This window comes from Rana temporaria, chromosome 8 (assembly GCF_905171775.1).
Source record: "Rana temporaria chromosome 8, aRanTem1.1, whole genome shotgun sequence".
In the NCBI taxonomy this organism is placed as follows: domain Eukaryota; kingdom Metazoa; phylum Chordata; class Amphibia; order Anura; family Ranidae; genus Rana; species Rana temporaria.
The window spans coordinates 136709288-136729887 of NC_053496.1; the positions used below are offsets into that span (position 1 = coordinate 136709288).

The 20600-nt window shown below is 46.0% G+C and overlaps 1 protein-coding gene across 1 annotated transcript in view; it reads right to left on the reverse strand.

Annotated features, from left to right (window-relative positions):
- GPRIN2 (G protein regulated inducer of neurite outgrowth 2) overlaps positions 1–20302 on the reverse strand; it is a 74780-nt gene extending 54478 nt beyond the window's left edge. The window contains exon 1 of the mRNA XM_040320746.1: positions 19988–20302. The gene's annotated coding sequence lies outside the window, so the exon portion shown is untranslated. The remainder of the gene's footprint in view (positions 1–19987) is intronic.
- Positions 20303–20600: the final 298 nt, after the last annotated feature.

Consider the following 20600-nt stretch of genomic DNA (forward strand, 5'->3'; position numbering starts at 1 on the left):
TGGGCAATGATGTCACCCCTGATCCCCCTGCCATTTTCTTTACAAACAGAATTTAGCATGGAAGGAACTGTTATTTAACGGCAATATATATATATATTTTTCATTTAATGTTACTCTTGCTGTACTAAATGCCACAGGTGTGCCACGTCACAGGCATTTTCTAGAACATGTTATTCAATAAATTGTACCCTCTGAGCCTTATTAAAATACATGCACCCTGCTAAACATGCATTGGTACATGTACATCATGGCAGTGCCCAACTGCCCGGGCCTTTTTTTTACCAAAAGCTTGAAAATTTTACTTAAAAAGATGCCTGAAATAAATTACAAGAATTGGATCCCATAGACTTCAATGGGATAAAGGCACTATATCTAAGGTTTGTTGATTTCCCGCTGGCTCAATGAACATTCAGCAAAGTGAACATTTCACTCACCAAGATATCCATTAGGTGTTTTAAGCAGTTAGAACCAAACAAAAGGTGGCAGCAGACTTACATGCCTCCATGGAAACCCGGGCATGCTCGATAAGACTTCGGCACTGTGTACAGGGCTTAAGAATAATAAACAAGTCATGCTTTCCTGCTTTTGTGCAGTGTTGCACAGGGTAGCCCAATCCTCCTCTTCAGGGGTCGCATTCTGGAACTCCAGGCTCCTCCTCTTCTTAGTGTGCCAGTGGGCTCTATAGACATACACAGTGCAACTCGGCCCCGCCCCCCTCCTCACTGGATTTGACTGACAGTCAATGGCTTCCGCTGCTGCCCGAGTCTTTGTAAGGAGAGGAAGAAAGGGAAGAGAATACTGCAGCTGGGCACAGCACTGGATCACTGACATCACAGAAAATAGAACAGAGGGCGCACAGGCCTAGTGTATTATTCTCAATACAAGTCTTTAATAGGTAAAAGAATTAGTAATACAGTATACTCACAAAAGTATGCATGTATCACAGCTAAACATACACACAGCAGCTTTGTGTCTACAGTGTGACATAACGCATAACAGATAGAATGTCCAGCAGTACAACAGGCTAATACGCTTCAAGGACTCACCTCTTCCTCAGAGCTCTTCCTCAGGCAGCAAGGCGTGATTACTCCAGACAAGCCAGGACGAGAAAGTGAATGAAGTGAATCTCTCGCGCTACTGTGAGTAAGTGGATAAATGTGTAGAGATATGATGATGCCCAAAGCTGCTCAATCTAGTAACGTTCACCAAACATAAAAATGGATAAGTATAAATAAATGATAAGCGCTAAAGTCAATGCATACATACAAATAGTGCTAACTCTGTGTGATATTGTGCTAATAAATTTCACAGGTAATGTAGTATAAACGTGTAGAATAAAATATATATGAATAAATATTGATATAAATAAATGTAAATATCAAATATAAATATAAAATGTATGTGGAAAAGTGTAGCGCTAACAGTGACACAAATTGTGATAATACAATAGAAATTATATCGTGCAACACCACATGTGAATGAATGGTATTAGAAAGTCCATATGTTAATGGATGAATCTGTGAGTCAGTTCCACTGAGTAAAACAGATACACAAAATCCAATGCATAAAAAGTGAGAAGTCCATCACCACTTATGACAAGGGGCTTACCGGATCGATTGGACCTAGACAGGCATATACCCACTAGGCCAATCAGGCTTTGTTAAAGTTGATATACTGAAGCGGGTACACATAGCATAATTCCGTAAATTCCAGATGATGTTCTTTTTGTAACGAAACATGTCGGGATGAACTGCTGTTGTTCCTGCTACCCTTTTTCTATGAGCTCAATTGACCATTGCAAAATGTGAGTTACTCTCTTTTAAAATAAATATCGACTTTTTTACGGAATTATGCTATGTGCGCCCTGCTTTTTCTTCTTCATGCTTATTGGTTGGATTACTGATATGCCCTCTGTGTGATCTGTTGAAAATTGCTGCTTGCTGGGAACCATTTTTGAATCATCTGTCTGAGGTTTGCCTTCATTGATACCGAATCGCATGACGTGTATGGTGTACCCGCTTCAGTATATCAACTTTAACAAAGCCTGATTGGCCTAGTGGGTATATGCCTGTCTAGGTCCAATCGATCCGGTAAGCCCCTTGTCATAAGTGGTGGTGGACTTCTCACTTTTTTATGCATTGGATTTTGTGTATCTGTTTTACTCATTGGAACTGACTCACCGATTCAACCATTAACATATGGACTTTCTAATACCATTCATTCACAGATATAATTTCTATTGTATTATCACAATTTGTGTCACTGTTAGCGCTACACTTTTCCAAATTTTTTGATCTCTTTTGCTGTGTTAGCAGCTTTTGTATTTATAAGATAGCGCAGTATTTTTTATTTTTTTTGATAAATATAAAGTGCTTCTGTGCCAAACAGTGACTAGAACCAACAAACATAAACTGTTGCTAGAAACAGGAAACGTGAACTGTTGTTAAATACAACGACTCTATAATCAAGTGCAACACGTGCCTCCTTAAACATCAATGTCCGTGATGAAAAAATGGTTCAATAATGCAAAAAGAAAAGAAAAGAAAAATGGAAAATAATCAAATATGAAGTTATTCCCATGGATGAGAGGGTAAATCCTCCTGACAGTTCAAATTTCCAGTCCGCCCCTGGTTTAGTTGTAGTATTGAACCATATTAGTGATCCTCCACCTGTCTCCCAAAACTCTCACCTCACGGATCTGGGTAATAGGCACCTATGAGTGGTATCAGCCTCCTTACATCTATGGACTATCCAAACGTATGGTGCACTGATCTCCACGATCCGGTGTCCTGAGATTGATAGCTGAAATATGGGAAGGGGGGCAGTGGGGGATCGCTCCAACCCAAGCTCAAAAGGAGGAGAGGAGACTACTATAGTGTAGTAATTTCGGTAAACTTTTAATACATGACATAAAATTGGACTCTTACAATTAAAATCAATAAAAAAAGCGGGGTATTCTTGCAGTGTAATGACACTGTCTTACTGTGCCCTCCGCTGCTCCCGGTCTGCGCTGTCGGCCTCAATCTCCCTACGGCGTTACGTCACACTCCACGTGACTTCTTCAGGGACTTCAGCAGGAATCAGCCAAGATTCAAACCATGTATGGACAGGCTTATTGTACTCAAGTTGATTGACCAATCAACCTGGGTACAACCAGAATGTTGAATTTGTAATGCAATTACTGCCAGTGGCTATAGCCGCTAGCAATAAACACTGTGTATTCTGCCAGCAGGGATGTCTGATACCCCCCCCACCCCCCCGATGGGATTCCCCATCAACACTGACCGATCTATGGCTGGCTTTATATGCTACTTAACTGCAGCAGAGTAACATCAGGTATCCTGAACTGCCAGACAGGACTGTGCTGTGCAGCAGAACTGTGTAAATCTCAGACCTAGACAGAAATACAAACAGCTCCCATATTCAATCTGTGTATTTTCAGTATTGGGGCTTTTGCACCTGATTACCATGAGCCTGTGCAATGTAAATTCTGACAAAAATTCCATCCTGATCCCCCAAGATGCAATTGGATGCAGATCTTCCCTGGGTCAACTTTACCTATAAATCTTAGTACCCAGTTATATTATGTACATTTAGGAAAGAATCCAGGCCTCTCTTAAAGCAATCTACTGAGCTGGCCAGAACCACCTCTGGAGGGAGTCTATTGCTCATTTTCACAGCTCTTACTGTGAAGAAACCTTTTCGTATTTGGAGATGAAATCTTTTTTCCTCTAGGCATAAAGAGTGGCCCCCTTGTCCTCTGTGATGACCTTAAAGTGAATAACTCAACACCAAGTTCACTATATAGACCCCTTATATATTTGTAATAGTTGATCAAATTGCCTCTTCTCAAGAGAGAATAAATTCAGTTCTAATTTATAGCTGAGCTCCTCCGTGCCAATTTTCAGTTTATTTGCCGTCCTCTGCACTTTCTCCAGTTCCTTGATATCCTTTTTGAGAACTGGTGCCCAAAACTGAACTGCATATTTCAGACAGGGCCGGTGCTACCACTAGACGGACTAGGCCCGCCGCTGATGATCCTACTCCCGCTCTGTTAACAGATCCAGCAACTATCAACCAGGCAGCCTCTGAGGCTGGACACCACCACCCCCCCCTTCCCCCCGTGGAGGCTGCTCTGCATCCTGGTTTGTGTCAGTGTCGCTGGAGCTGAGGCTGGACAGCACCTGCACCTGAACCCCCCATGGAGGCCGCTCTCCTAGCCTGTCCTGGCAGTGTCACTGGAGCCCATAACTCATGGCTTATAGTATGGCACCTGGCGGTGGTGCTCCAGGCTTGGTGGCAGGTGGAGCCTGTAGGAGGCACCGACCGAGGCAGGCATGGCAGAGTTTAACATTGTCGGGAATGAGGAACACCAAGCACATGGTCACGTCCTCGGATAAAAAGCAGTTTGCTGAGCACAAGACCTTCACCTGGTGTGGTGAGAAAACTGTCGCTGGCTGAGATATGAGATTGTATTATCACATACAATTTGTAAATGCATATACAGTATGTATATAGTGACTGATCTGCCAAATGTTAAGTGTGTACCAAGGGCTCCCCCATGAGGCTGCGTTGATTGGCAGTGGTGTAGCGGCATTGATGAGCACTGGTGAGAATGCATTCATTGGCATTGGTGAGACTGCATTCATTGGCACAGGTGAGGCTGCATTTGATGGGAACAGGTGAGGCTGCATTTGATGGGCACATGTGAGGCTTCATTTGATGGACACAGGTGAGGCTGCATTTGACAGGCACTGCTGAGGCTGCATTTGATAGCCACAAGCGAGGCTGTATTTGACAAGTGCTGATGAGACTGCATTTGATGGGCACGGGTGAGGGTGCATTTGATGGGCACTGGTGAGGCTGCATTTCATGGGCACAGGTGAGGTTGCATTTGATAGGCACGGGAGAGCTGCATTTAATGGGTGCTGGGAGGCTGCATTTGATGGGTGCTGTTGAGGCTACATTTGATGGGCATGGGTGATGCTGCATTGATGGGCACAGGTGAGACTGCATTTGATGGGCGCTGGCGAGGCTGCATTTGATGGGCGCTGGTGAGGCTGCATTGATTGCCACTGGTGAGGCTGCATTTGATATGCACAGATGAGCCGGGGGGGGGGGGGGGGGGGTTGGTATGCGGCAAAATGAGGTTTCGTCTAGGGTGTCAAAAATCTGGATTCCAGATGGGGTTTTTCTAATGATTTGTACAGGGACAAAATGATATCTCTCTCTCTGGGGTCCATACCGCTCTTAATACAAGAAAGGACTTTGCTCGCTTTGGAAACCACAGCTTGGCATTTCATTCTATTATTAAGCTTCTGATCTACCAAAATCCCCAGGTCCTTCCCCACTCAGGATTCACCCAGTTGTACTCCCTCTAGTATGAATGATGGATGCATATTCTTAGCCCCCAAATGCAAAACTTTACATTTATCAACATTAAACCTCACATGCCACATATAGTAGTTGCTTAATTAACCGGTTAAGACCCGGACCAATATGCAGGTTAAGGACCTTGCCCCTTTTTGCGTTTCGGCACTGCGTCTCTTTAACGGATAATTGCGCGGTCGTGCAACGTGGCACATGATAAAATTGGCGTCCTTTTTTTCCTTTTGGTGGTATTTTATCACCTCTGCTGTTTTTATTTTTTGCGCTATAAACAAAAATAGAGCGTCAATTTTGAAAAAAAAAACAATATTTTTTACTTTTTGCTATAATAAATATCCCCCAAGAATATATAAAAAAAAAATGTTTTTCCTCAGTTTAGGCCGATACGTATTCTTCTACCTATTTTTGGTAAAAAAAAATCGCAATAAGCGTTTATCGATTGGTTTGCGCAAAATTTATAGCGTTTACAAAATAGGGGATAGTTTTATGGCATTTTTATTAATATTTTTTTTTTTTACTACTAATAGCGGCGATCAGTGTTTTTTTTTTTTCGTGACTGCGGCATTATGGCGGACACATCGGACACTTTTGACACATTTTTGGGACCATTGTCATTTTCACAGCGAAAAGTGCTATAGAAATGCACTGATTACAGTGAAAATGACAATGGTAGTAAAGGGGTTAACCACTAGGGGGGTGCTGTAGGGGTTAAGTGTGACCTCATGTGTGTTTATAACTGTAGGGAGGCGGGGCTGGACGCGTGACGTCAGTGATCGTCGTTCCCTATATCAGGGAACAGACGTTCACTGACACTGCCACAGAGAAGAAGGTCACCAAAATTGTCACTGGGTACACTACCCTCAGGAAAAATGGAAAGAACACAGAGTTGAGAATTTGCACACAATGAGACACTAAGGGCCAGATTCACGTAGAATCCCGGTGGTGTAACGTATTGCATTTACGTTACACCGCCGCAAGTTTTATGGGCAAGTGCTTGATTCACAAAGCACTTGCCTGTAAACTTGCGGCGGCGTATCGTAAATCCGTCCGGCGCAAGCCCGCCTAATTCAAATGGGGCGTTTACCATTTAAATTAGGCGCGTTCCCGCGCCGAACGTACTGCGCATGCGCCGTCCCTAAAATTTCCTGACGTGCATTGCGCTAAATGACGTCGCAAGGACGTCATTGGTTTCGACGTTAACGTAAATGGCGTCCAGCGCCATTCACGGACGACTTACGCAAACGACGTTAAATTTCAAATTTCGACTCGGGAACGACGGCCATACTTAACATTGGCTAGACCACCTAGGAGGCATCTTTATCTTTACGCCGCATATCGCTACGGAAACGGCGTACATTTACAGCGACGGGCAAAGCGTACGTTCGTGAATCGGCGAAACGACTCATTTGCATATTCTACGCCGACCGCAATGGAATCGCCACCTAGCGGCCGGCCTAGAATTGCAGCCTAGGCTCCGACAGTGTAAGTCACTTACACCCAGGCCCGGATTGGCCATAGGGCAAACCGGGCAAATGCCCTGTGTGCCGCGGCCGCTAGGGCCACCAGGCTGCAAGTCCTTGCAGGGCCCAAGAGAGCTAGGCTGTTCTTTAAGCCCGCGCCACTCAGCTAGCCTCTCCGCGGCCGCACGGCTGTCAGCTAAACTCAGCCATCGGCGCTGGGAGGACGGAACCAAAGAAGGAGCAGCTACATGACACAGCTACTATACGGCCGCCTGTATTGGTCAGCCGTCGGTGATGGGGGTGTGACTAAGAATGGGGAGGAGCTAGAGCTGCTGTCTCCTGCCGAGAAAGGTCCCACGATGCCCGGAGGATAATGCCCGCCCTGATGACAGAAACCGTGAGTACAGCCCCCCCTCCTGTAACCTGGATAAAAGGAGCAGTGGGGGCTGCTGCATATAGAACAATCACTCTCTTCATCTTCCTCCTGCAGGTCTCGGAAAGGTCCCCCCTGTGCTGTCCACATCCCCCCCGTGCTGTCCACATCCCCCCCCTGTGCTGTCCACATCCCCCCCCCTGTGCTGTCCACATCCCCCCCTGTGCTGTCCACATCCCCCCCCTGTGCTGTCCACATCCCCCCCTGTGCTGTCCACATCCCCCCTGTGCTGTCCACATCCCCCCCTGTGCTGTCCACATCCCCCCCTGTGCTGTCCACATCCCCCCCTGTGCTGTCCACATCACCCCCCTGTGCTGTCCACATCCCCCCCTGTGCTGTCCACATCCCCCCTGTGATGTCCACATCCCCCCCCTGTGCTGTCCACATCCCCCCCTGTGCTGTCCACATCCCCCCCCCTGTGCTGTCCACATCCCCCCCCCTGTGCTGTCCACATCCCCCCTGTGCTGTCCACATCCCCCCCCCTGTGCTGTCCACATCCCCCCCCCTGTGCTGTCCACATCACCCCCCTGTGCTGTCCACATCACCCCCCTGTGCTGTCCACATCCCCCCCCCTGTGATGTCCACATCCCCCCCCCTGTGATATCCACATCCCCCCTGTGATGTCCACACCCCCCCTGTGATGTCCACACCCCCCCCTGTGATGTCCACACCCCCCCCCCTGTGATGTCCACATCCCCCCTGTGCTGTCCACATCACCCCCCCTGTGCTGTCCACATCACCCCCCCTGTGCTGTCCACATCACCCCCCCCCCCCTGTGCTGTCCACATCACCCCCCCCCCCTGTGCTGTCCACATCCCCCCTGTGCTGTCCACATCACCCCCCCTGTGCTGTCCACATCACCCCCCCCTGTGCTGTCCACATCCCCCCCTGTGCTGTCCACACCCCCCTTGTGCTGTCCACATCCCCCCTGTGCTGTCCACATCCCCCCCTGTGCTGTCCACATCCCCCCCCTGTGCTGTCCACATCATCCCCCCCTGTGCTGTCCACATCACCCCCCTGTGCTGCCCACCCCCCCCTGTGATGTCCACATCCCCCTGTGCTGTCCACATCCCCCCTGTGCTGTCCACATCCCCCCCTGTGCTGTCCACACCCCCCCTGTGCTGTCCACACCCCCCCTGTGCTGTCCACAACCCCCCTGTGCTGTCCACACTCCCGCCCTGTGCTGTCCACACCCCCTACCTGTGCTGTCCACATCCCCCCCCCCTGTGCTGTCCACATCCCCCCCCTGTGCTGTCCACATCCCCCCTGTGATGTCCACACCCCCCCCCCTGTGCTGTCCACACCCCCCCTGTGCTGTCCACCCCCCCCCCCCTGTGCTGTCCACCCCCCCTGTGCTGTCCACATCCCCCCCTGTGCTGTCCACATTCCCCCCTGTGCTGTCCACATCCCCCCTGTGCTGTCCACATCCCCCTGCCTGTGCTGTCCACACCCCCCTGCCTGTGCTGTCCACACCCCCCTGCCTGTGCTGTCCACACCCCCTGCCTGTGCTGTCCACACCCCCTGCCTGTGCTGTCCACACCCCCCTGCCTGTGCTGTCCACACCCCCCTACCTGTGCTGTCCACACCCCCCCTACCTGTGCTGTCCACATCCCCCCTGTGCTGTCCACATCCCCCCTACCTGTGCTGTCCACACCCCCCTGTGCTGTCCACATCCCCCCCTGTCCACATCCCCCTGTGCTGTCCACATCCCCCCCCCTGTGCTGTCCACACCCCCCTACCTGTGCTGTCACCACCCCCCTACCTGTGCTGTCCACACCGCCTACCTGTGCTGCCCACATCCCCCCTGTGCTGTCCACACCCCCCTACCTGTGCTGTCCACACCCCCCTACCTGTGCTGTCCACACCCCCCTACCTGTGCTGTCCACATCCCTGTGCTGTCCACATCCCCCCTTTGCTGTCCACACCCCCCGCCCTTTGCTGTCCACACCCCCCGCCCTGTGCTGTCCACATCCCCCCTGTGCTGTCCACACCCCCCTGTGCTGTCCACATCCCCCTCTTTGCTGTCCGTCCGCTCCGTGCTCCCCACATCCCCCCCTGTGCTCTCCACACTCCACATCCCCCATGTGCTCTCCACATCCCCCCCTGTGCTCTCTTCCTCCCCCTGTGCTTTCCACATCCCCCCAAGCTCTCCCCCCTCCCCTGTGCTCTCCACATCCCCCCCTGTGCTCTCCACACTCCACATCCCCCATGTGCTCTCCACACCCCCCTGTGCTCTCTTCCTCCCCCCTGTGCTTTCCACATCCCCCAAGCTCTCCCCCCTCCCCTGTACTCTCCACATCCCCCCTGTGCTCTCCACACTCCACATCCCCCCCGTGCTCTCCTCCTCCCCCCTGTGCTTTCCACATCCTCCCCAAGCTCTCCCCCCTCCCATGTGCTCTCCACACTCCACATCCCCCCTGTGCTCTCCACACTCCACATCCCCCCTGTGCTCTCCACATCCACCCCTGTGCTCTCCTCACTTCACATACCCCCTGTGCTCTCCACACTTCACATCACCCCTGTGCTCTCCACATCCCCCCTGAGCTCTCCACATCCCCCCTGTGCTCTCCACATCCCCCCTGTGCTCTCCACATCCCCCCTGTGCTCTCCACATCCCCCCTGTTCTCTCCACATCCCCCCTGTTCTCTCCACATCCCCCCTGTGCTCTCCATATCCCCCCTGTGCTCGCCACACTCCACATCCCCCCTGTGCTCTCCACATCCCCCCCTGTGCTCTCCACATCCCCCCTGGCTGCTCTACACACTCCACACCCCCCCCTGTGCTCTCCACACTCCACATCCCCCCCTGTGCTCTCCACACTCCACATCCCCCCTGTGCTCTCCCCACTCCACATCGCCCCTGTGCTCTCCACATCCCCCTGTGCTCTCCACATCCCCCCTGTGCTCTCCACATCCCCCCTGTGCTCTCCACACCACCCCTGTGCTCTCCACATCCCCCCTGTGCTCTCCACATCCCCCCTGTGTTCTCCACACTCCACATCCCCCCTGTGCTCTCCACACTCCACATCCCCCCCTGTGCTCTCCACACTCCACATCCCCCTGTGCTCTCCACACTCCACATCCCCCCTGTGCTCTCCACACTCCACATCCCCCCTGTGCTCTCCACATCTCCCCTGAGCTCTCCACATCCCCCCTGTGCTCTCCACACTCCACATCCCCCTGTGCTCTCCACATCCCCCCTGTGCTCTCCACATCCCCCCTGTTCTCTCCACATCCCCCCTGTTCTCTCCACATCCCCCCTGTTCTCTCCACATCCCCCCTGAGCTCTCCACATCTTCCCCCTGAGCTCTCCACATCTCCCCCCTTTGCTCCACATCTCCCCCCTGTGCTCTCCACATCCCCCCCCCTGTGCTCTCCACACTCCACATCCCCCCTGTGCTCTCCACATCCCCCCTGTGCTCTCCACATCCCCCTGTTCTCTCCACATCCCCCTGTGCTCTCCACATCTCCCTGTGCTCTCCACATCCCCCTGTGCTCTCCACATCCCCCCCTGTGCTCCCCACTCTCTACATCCCCCCATGCTCTCCACATCCCCCCATGCTCTCCCCGCCCCCTGTAATCTCCACACACCACCCCCCCCCCCCGTGCTCTCTGCCACCTCCCTGTGCTCTCCACCTCCCCCATGCTCTCGCTGCCCCCCTGTGCTCTCCTATTCCTCCCTGTGTTCCCTGCCTCACTTGTGCTCTCACCCCACCCCATGTTCTCAAGGTTATTCCCTGTGCTCTCCACCCCCTATGCCCTTTCCTGGTCCCCCCTCGTCTACCCTCCCCCACACACACACACACACACACACCTCTTCCGGGATTCCGTCAGGGTTAAGAGTGGGGAAAGGGCCGGTTAACATGTCACGGGCTGCTCAATCCAAAATGCCCGGGCCTATTTTTTATCCCAGTCTGGGCCTGCTTACACCTGTCGGATCTTAGGGAGATCTATGCGTAACCTGATTCTATGAATCAGGCGCATAGATACGCCGTCGTATCTCCGAATCCGGCCGGTCGTATCAGGAGATACGCCGTCGTATCTTCTTTATGAATCTGGCCCTAAACATCCAAGAGAGTCTGAAGTAATACAATTATAGAATTGATTCAAAGCAAAATAGAACTAACTCATTTTGGGGACCAAACCCCCCCCTTTCATTGGGGCTACAACACAAGTACAAATTCAAAGATCATAAATCTAACAATAAATAATTTTTAACTAGACGCTTGGACTTTAAACGGCACACAGGTATTGAATATAAAAATCTATAGATATTTATTAGTAGAAAAATATATAAAAAAAGTACATTTATAAGTAACAATATAATAATCGTCAAAATATGGCCCCCAACGTATTAACATAAAACATGCCCCCATCACAGCCATTTGAATTCCGCGCCCTTACGCCGCGAGAGATACACTAGGCCGCCGTAACTTACGGCGCGGATTCGTTGTGGATTCAAACTAAAAAAGATAAGTTACGGCGGCGTAGCGTATCTTAGATACACTGGGTCAGATTCTCAAAGGCGTTACGACGGCGCAACACCATTAGCGCCGTCGTAACTCCTCATCTGGCCCCGGGTATCTATGCGACTGATTCTTAGAATCAGTTGCGCATAGATACCCATTAGATCTGACATGCGTAAGGCTGTTACGCTGTCAGATCTTAAAAGTATTTTTTTTTCCTGCCGCTAGGTGTCGCATCGTCGTTTTCCCCGTCGTCTATGCAAATGAGGTAAGTACGCGAGATTCCCGAACCTACGCGCGTCCGACGCTGAGAATTTACGTTGTTTCCGTAGCGTACGCGACGCGTAAGGTTGCCCCTATTAGCAGGGGCAACCAATGTTAACTATGGCCGTCGTTCCCGCGTCGAAGTTTAAAAAAAATACGTTGTTTGCGTAAGACGTCCGTGAATGGCGCTGGACGCCATTTACGTAAACGTCTAAGCAAATGACGTCGGGGCGACGTCATTTAGCACAATGCACATCGGGTAATTTACCCGACGGAGCATGCGCAGTACGCTCGGCGCGGGAGCGCGCCTAATTTAAATGGTGCCCGCCCCATTTGAATTGGGCGGGCTTGCGCAGAGCGAATTAACAATACACCGCCGCAAGTTTACAGGTAAGTGTTCTGAGAATCAGGATGTAAACCTGTAAACCTGCGGCGGTGTAGCGTACAGCACATACATTACGCTGCCCAGGAGCAACGTTAATGTATGAGAATCTGGCCCATAGCGCCCGACGCAGATGTATGTGGATCTGCCCCCAAATGTCTAGTTAAAAATAAGTATTAATTCTCAAATTATCGGGACGTTGGCACATGTTTACTGATGCATCCACAGTATCAACCCTGTGAGGATGCACATTTAAGCAAAAAAGTTTTTCTAAAGATAAATAAATCTAAAAAATTATAATACAAATGCAAAAATATAATTATCATGTATTATCATATTTTTATGACCTTTTATCTCTAGATTTATAACCTTTGTATTTGTATTTGTTTTGGAGCCCTGGTGAAGGGGAGTGTGTTTGGCCCCCAAAACGTGTTGGCTCTATTGACTACGAATCAATTGTTATCAAACTTTGGACTCTTGGAAACTTGCTGGTTTCTTTCATTGGATCATAGGTTTTTATTTATTTTTTATTTCTTTCATTAACCCCTATTATAGAAACTATGCTATAACATCTGTAAAAAACATTGAAGGTGTGGGATTTGCTAGGACAGAAAATTAAGGACAGCAAAGAAACATTGTCAGAAGTTCTAATCCTTCATTCTACTAAAAATGTGTTTTTTCTTGGTCAGGCACTGGTTCTTCTCTGCTTAATATAAAACAAAATAAAAAGATTTGACTGGAGTTGGGTTTTAATTCTGTTGGCTGTAATAGCTCAGATTTCATTAATTACATTGTATGCAGTCTAACATACGCAAGTAAGGCGGCTTTAGACAACAATTTACAGGAAAAGCAGTGAGCCTATCACATGATCAGGGAAAAAAGTTTCCTAAAATTTTGGTGAAAATCTTGAGATTTTGATGACATTTTACAGTTTTGACATAATACACTGGAGCCAATGGGGAAGGCTGAATGAAAGTTGTTTTCACGAGTGCTTTAAAATTTTTAACTCCTTTCAGCTATTTATTACTTGTTCTTGTGTCAAAAACAAGCCACTAATCTTTCTTACTATTTTTTTTTCACAAACAGAAGGGCTCATTCACACAGTCTGTGCACCTGTTCCTGTGTACCTGTTAAACTCAGCTGTTAAGAGCCTATACAAACATAGGGGCAGATCCACAGAGCGAGTACGCCGGCGTATCTACTGATACGCCGGCGTACTTTCAAATTACCCGCGTCGTATCTTTAGTTTGAATCCTCAAACCAAGATACAACAGCATCTGGGTTAGATCCGACAGGCGTACGGCTTTGTAGGCCTTCGGATCGTAGGTGCAATACTTTGGCGTCTGCTGGGCATCCGCTGGGTGGAGTTCGTGTCGTTTTCCGCGTCGAGTATGCAAATTAGCTATTTCCGACGATCCACGAACGTACACGCGGCTGTCGCATTATTTTACGTCGTCTCTAGTTGGCTTTTTCCGGCGTATAGTTAAAGCTGGTGTTTTGCGGCGTATAGTTAGACTTGCCATGTTAAGTATGGCCGTCGTTCCCGCTTTTAATTTGAATTTTTTTCTTTTTTGCGTAAGTCGTCCGTGAATCCGGATGGATGTAATTCACGTCTATGTTAAAAAAATGACGTCCTAGCGATGTCATTTAGCGCAATGCACGGCGGGAAATTTAGGGATGGCGCATGCGCAGTTCATTCGGCGTGGGGACGCGCTTCATTTAAATGAAACACTCCCCCTAATTGCCGATTTGAATTCCGCCGCCAGAGATAGACTACGCCGCCGTAACTTACGGCGCAAAATCTTTAAGGATTCGATTTAAAGCCAGGTAAGGTACGGCGGCGTAGCGTATCTCTGATACGCTGCGCGGGTGCAGATCTCTGTGGATTTGCCCCATAATTTTTTATTGGCTGCCTGCATGCAGCTCAGCACTAGTAGAAAAAGTAAACAAAGTGCTCTTCACGCTGCACGGTGCTAAGCACCTGTGTGAATGAGTCCTAGCATTCACACAAAAAAGTACAAAAACACAAATACAAAAATCACTAAATAAAATGAACTAAAAGCTATTTGATTTGCCAAATTGTGATCATTGTGAGAAAATAGAGACCATGCTCCCTGTTTAACTAATGCAGGAAACAGAAAGGAAAGCACATCTTTGTTCATCACGGATAACAATTGTTTTGTTTCTGGTTAACACTTGCTAAAGTATAACATACTGAGGAGAATATTTCCAATTTTATTTAATGTATTATTATTTTATTTATTATTAATATTATTATTATTATTATTATTATTATTATTATTATTATTATTATTATTATTATATTTTATTATGTATTATTGTCTCATTTGTATGTGATTTTAATAGTATGCATTTAAAAAAAAACAACAAAAAAAAACACAACTTTTTTTTTTTTTTAACAGAAAAGATTATATCATTAATTTAGATAAAAATATTAGTCAGCAGAGTTTTCCTGCAATGAGGTAAACATCTCCTCATTGCCTTTTTTTTTTTTTTTTTTTTTTTACCGACGCTTGCCTACATCCATATGATGAGAGACCGATTTTTTATAGATTCCTATGAATTTCCTGTGCACGCCTCAGTTCAGACTAACCCAGTTCCTTACACAGAGGAGATGGTATTACTCTGAGCCAGAAAAACTGTAGAAACTGGCAGTGAAGGCTGAGCCGCGGGGAATTCTGTACAAAGCTATCAGGTGATTGTTAGCTTAGCCAGTTGTAAGAAGGTCAGATACAGCTGAGGGAAAGCACTAGCTCAGGGGAGCCAGAAAGTCTCTTTAAGCCAGAAGGATATCAGATTTGCTCAGCTGCTCATATGCATGTAAACTAAACCTTCCTGTCCACTTATATTAAAATGATAGTATATGTTTTAAGCTTACCATAAGCTACATTTACAATAATATGTAATTTTTCTTCATTTCTAGAATGGCATTTACCAACATGCTTATTTTAATTGAAAACTGCTTTAAAATAAAAACAATGCAAAATGGGAAAATCAATAATAAAAAAAAAAAGACAGCAACGTCTCAGACTCTCCCTGATTACTCTGGTAGCGTCACCAATTCATGGTTGACCTGCAGCCTCCTGCACCTGACTATTACTGCTTAAAAGGGGTTGTAAAGGTTTGTTTTTTATTTTCTAAATAGGTTCCTTTAAGCTAGCACATTGTTGGTCCACTTACCTTTTCCTTCCATTTCCCTTCTAAATGTTTTTTTTCTTTGTTTTCTTTGTCTGAATTTCTCACTTCCTGTTCTTCCTCAGTAAGCTGTTCTAAATTACTTTCCACCGCTCGGATGATGGTGGAAAGCTTACTGAGAAGAAACAGGAAGTGAGAAATTCAGACAAAAGAAAAAAAAAATTTAGAAGGGAAATCAAACCAACAATGCACTAGCTTAAAAGGAACCTATTTCGAAAATAAAAAAACAAACCTTTACAACCCCTATAAAGTGTACTTTTTGCGCACAGATCTTTAGTAGGGCAATGTCCTTTTTCCTTGGCATCTTTGAAATATAACACAGATATGTAAAATGTTAGTCATTAAGTTTTAAAATAAGGAAAGTGGAACCTGTTACAGTAAATAAAATATATAGAAAGTGCACGTAAATAGTACATGTCCTTTAAACTGGTTGGATGAAAATAGCAATCAATACTGAGGCACAGGAAGGGATGTGGAGTGCTCAAGAAACATAACTTTAAGGCTGGCCATACAAAAGTAAAAAAAAAAATCCAGAATGATCCCAGAACTGGATAGGCCCAGTCACTGCCTGTTGGGCTGAGAAGCTGGAAGGTGAGAGATGTAGATTCTTTGTCTGGACGGCATATTTCACCTTATTAATTTGAATCAAACGGCAGAATGGGTTTAATCCTGAAATTGTGTCAGGAAATCAATCCTTGACAGTTTGAGGTCAAATAAACAAAATGTTTCTGATTATTGTGATGAGAAAATTCAAAGGAGTAGGATGGAAAAAAAGTTCTCAATGGGTTTGGGGAGTTTCCTGGCCATGGACACAAAATCTCAATGTTTTGTTCCGCAAGCCACTTAGTTACCACTTTTGCCTTATGGCAAGGTGCTCCATCATGCTGGAAAAGGCATTGTTCATCACCAAGCTGTTCTAGGATGGTTGGGAGAAGTTGTGTTGCGGAGGATGTGTTTGGACCATTCTTTATGCATGGCTGTGTTCTTAGAGAAAATTGTGAGTGAGACCACTCCCTTGGCTGAGAAGCAACCCCACATATGAATGGTCTTAGGATGTTTTACCTTTTCTTCTCCTGACAATGTTTTTTTCTGGATGCCCCAAACAATGGGAAAGGGGATTCATCACAGAATATGACTTTACCCCACTTCTTAGCAGTCCAATCCCTGCATCTTTTGCAGAATATCAGTCCCTCCTGGATGTTTTTCCTAAAGAAAAGTGACTTATTTTCGGCCCTTCTTGACACCAGACCATCCTCCAAAAGTCTTCTCCTCACTGTGCGTGTAGATGCACTTACACCTGCCTGCTGCCATTCCCGAGTAAGATCTGCACTGGTGGTGGCCCGATCCCACAGCTGAATTGCTGAATTAACTCAGCCCTGGCGCTTGCTGGATTTTCTTGGCCGCCCTAAATAATTTTTTACAAATGCAGTGGAAATGTTTTTTTTATTTTATGGAATTAACTTAATTTTCATGTCAAAAGAGGGACTTTGCAATTAATTGCAATTCATCTCATCACTCTTCATCAAGTTCTGGAGTACATGCACATTTCCATCATAAAAACTAAGGGGCAGATCCACAGAGCGAGTATGCCGGCGTATCTACTAATAAGTACGCCGGCGTACTTTCAAATTACCCGCGTCGTATCTTTGGTTTGAATCCTCAAACCAAGATACAACGGCATCTGGGTTAGATCCAACAGGTGTACGGCTTCGTACGCCTTTGGATCTAAGATGCAATTCTTTGGCGTCCGCTGGGTGGCGTTCCCGTCGTAATCCGCGTTGAGTATGCAAATTAGCTATTTCCGACGATCCACGAACGTACGAGCAGCCGGCGCATTTTTTTATGGCGTCTCTAGTCGGCTTTTTCCGGCGTATAGTTAAAGCTGGTATTTCGTCGCGTATAGTTAGACCTGCCATGTTAAGTATGGCCATCGTTCTCGCGTTTATTTTGAATTTTTTTTTTTTTGCGGAAGTCGTCCGTGAATCGGGATGGACGTAATTCACGTCTATGTTAAAAAAAATGACGTCCTTGCGACATCATTTAGCGCAATGCACGGCAGGAAATTTAGGGACGGCGCATGCGCAGTTCATTCGGCGCGGGGACGCGCTTCATTTAAATGATACACGCCCCCTTATCGCCGATTTGAATTCCGCCGCCAGAGATAGACTACGCCGCCGTAATTTACAGGGCAAAATCTTTAAGGATTCGAAGATAACACAAGTAAGTTACGGCGGCGTAGCGTATCTCTGATACGCTGCGCGGGGCGGTTCTTTGTGGATCTGCCCCTCAGGCAGCAGACTTTGTGAAAATGAATATTTGTGTCATTCTCAAAACTTTTGGCCACGGCTGTTGGCCCTCTAATACGGCAGGTTTGTTACTGGACAGTTTACCGGTTAAAAACAGAAAGGGAAAAAAAGAAGAAGAAAAAAAAAACACCACATCTAAGAACTGGCAAGCTGCATTATATTACAATATTGGTTTTGGGTTAAATACTACTTTAATTAAAATTTTTAACTCTTCCTGAGTGTGTTCCTCTGACACCTGGTCCAACCAGGCATAGTGAGCCAAATGACTCAATAAAAAGCTATATTTGCATCACATTCCATCACAGAATTCTGTCATGAAAGCTTCCATCGCTGAGCTCATTTTGAAAATGCAGATTGCACACTGATGCTTCAACTACTTTAAATGATGAAAAGAAGAGGTACAGCGCAAATTCTAGTGTATAGAAATTCTGATGTGATACCAAAAAATTCCTGGCGTGACACAAATAAGTGAAGGTGACACAAAATTTGGGTGACTCTAAATATACCCGGGTCCAGTCTGACCACCGTTGTGGTCTCCACATCTGGTAAGGGCATTGTTTTGTCACTCAGGTGTGCCTTGGTGGAAGGTTGTGTCAGCCCTGTACTATCCTTTTCTCTGAAGACATTCGCTGTGAAGTTCACTCTTTTAAAGAAGTTTTCTTTAAGATATCTGGGAGCATATGGACTAATACCTCACCTGTAGTCTTTTTTGCTTGCACAATCTCATTCATTCACAGACTTTATACACATTCATATATTGTTTTCATTTACAAGTTATTTTGGTTTTTCACGTGCATTTTTATTTATAGTCAATTGTTTAGTTTCAGTGATGCATAGCAATTGACCTTACGATTTTGTGTCACCTTCACTTATTTGTGTCACGCCAGGAATTTTTTGGTATCACATCAGAATTTCTATACACTAGAATTTGCGCTGTACCTCTTCTTTTCTTTATTTTGCTTAAATATTTGTATCTATATTTTTGGTACTAGCAGCATTTTCAATTTTTTGTTTAGCGCAGTGTTTTTCCCGTTTTTTTACTTTAAATGATGATCAAAACCAAGTATGCAGAAGAGGACACTTGTCTTTTTATCAATTTTCCTCATCTGTATATGTATCGTGATCATAGGCGTGCGCACAGGGTGTGCCAGGTGTGCCTGGGCACACCCTAATCACCCCGTGTGGTGCAGATTCACAGTGTTTAGACCCCTGATATTTCACTAAAGCCCTCTAATGGGGCTCCTAAAAAATAAAAAAATAATATATATATATTTTTTAAATAATAAAAAATTAAATAAATAAAAATAAAAAGTACTAACACCGTCCACTACCTTATTGACACCATCAGTATATATACACATGCACATACATGCATATGTGTTTGAGCTTTGGGGTGCACACCCTAATGCAATAGGCTGTGCACACCTATGATCGTGATTCTCTATAATTGACTTCAAAAGTATTAAAGCTAAGGGTTAGTATAACAGTCAGGCTGCTTGTATTTTCAGAAAGAAGTTGTTTCTCTCATGTCAGGTTTACCTTATGCCTTGGGCAATGCTGAGCCTGTACGGGTCTCAGAGTTCTATTATGTACACCTTAGCAAACTAACTCACCGCCTAATATTAATGAACTTTTGCTCATAGTAAAAGAACCAAAGAAAACATTCTTAGAGCAATATCAGGGGGGTCTGTATTTTGTTTATTGCCCTTTCCTCTAATTTCCTTCCACTATTTCTATATCAAGTAATCTGTGTGTATTGATGTGTATAGGGTGTAGATTTCGGGGAGGATGCATTTATATATAAAATAAATAATACACCACGGCTGCTTAATTTGCAATGTGAAACCCAATATAAAAATGTCTAGTATTACTTTAAACGGAATATATGTGTTTTATTATACATGTAAAGATTTATTTTGCTATTGTCAGTAGTAATGAAAGAGCAGGAAAACATTTGTAGTAAAATATTTAGAAGTATGTAAAAAAGTGCAGAGTAAATGCAAATTACAATCAAATATTATGAAAACGTGATTGGCTACTTAACCTCTATATTATAGAAATGATAGTTCTTACCTGGAGTTTTATTAAGGAAACAGCAGAGCCGGCCACATCAGAGATGCTGAATGTCTTTGGAGATGAAGATGTTCTCTGTGACAGGTTGAGTGATGTTGATGTGACTGATTTTGTCCTGGTGAACCAGGAGGAGACAAGGAATGAGCATCAGGCAGAGTACCTCCACAGGTGTCCCCTGTCCCCCCTCCTCTCTCGCACCCTTTGTGTTACAGGGGACAAGATGGTGTTAGAGGAGGAGGGGGGAGATAAGCTGCAGTCTCAGCTGATTACAGGGAGGAGCGTGGAATAAAGACAAAAGCGGACGAGCATAAAGTGGAGGTCAGGGAGACACTAGTTTGGCAGTCTAAAAAATGAGAAGACTGCAAAATACATACAGATGAGCAGATCATTTAAAGCTCTGTCACATTACAATACAAAACTTTGACACATGCAAGCTCTTTTCAATCACTTTAATCGATTGTTGAATTTGAGTCATGAAGGGTAGTTAGAACATGTTTGATTATTTTCAATATTGCAGAGTTCTGTTTATGTCATAATCATGTTTCATTCATTTTGTCATTTGAAGCAAATATTGAGTGAAGGCAATTGTGAAAAACAAGTACAGTAAAACCTT